We start from the raw sequence: 724 nt of genomic DNA, 5'->3' as shown, positions 1-724 counted from the left end.
GTGGCCTTCGCACCTCAGAGCTCCTTGCCAGGGACACCAAGGGGACAGGGGCAGAACACGTGTGCCTTTCAGCTTCTGGCCTCATTCTTTGTTCACTGGGAACCGACAGACCTCTGAGGGCGTCTCTGCACCCCGAGGTGCTCCGGGCAGCTCAGCCCATAATAACACCCACCCCCGCCCCCACCACACCACACCACAGCAGGTCCCTTCTACAGACCTGGACCCTGGCCTGTGGCGCCCAGGTCCAGCCTTGGGGTGGAGCAGGCTCTCCTAAGTCCTCGGTCCCTTCATTGTCCCATCTAAGGGGGAGCTAGCTGTTCATTCATTACATTAAATCTTCCCTCTTCTGCCAGCGTCTGTTCATGGAACGCAAAGGCCCTGTGCGCCGCCTCAGTGTGCTCCTCTGACGTGGCTCATTTTCTGGCTTTAGAAAAACACGAAACTTGTGAGGTGCCTCTCGTCAGACGCGGGCAGCTGCGTCTGAGGCCTGTCGCGTCCCGTGTCCTTGGTGCCGCCCTGGCTGCAGCGTTCCCTCGGCACGGTCACTCACTCTCCGTGACTTACAACTGCACTTGTGAAAAATCTAACATTTCTTTTCTTCCGATCCCCACGTTACAGTGAGGTAAAAAAAAATTTACATTCTGTGAAGAAGTCAAGTTTTTAGATTGTTTAAAGCAATTTTTAAAAATTGTAAAAATTTTTAAAAATTTTTAAAAATTGTAAA

Source organism: Pteropus vampyrus, unplaced genomic scaffold, assembly GCF_000151845.1.
Source record: "Pteropus vampyrus isolate Shadow unplaced genomic scaffold, Pvam_2.0 Scaffold190, whole genome shotgun sequence".
Lineage (NCBI taxonomy): Eukaryota > Metazoa > Chordata > Mammalia > Chiroptera > Pteropodidae > Pteropus > Pteropus vampyrus.
This window is presented reverse-complemented; position numbering follows the sequence as displayed.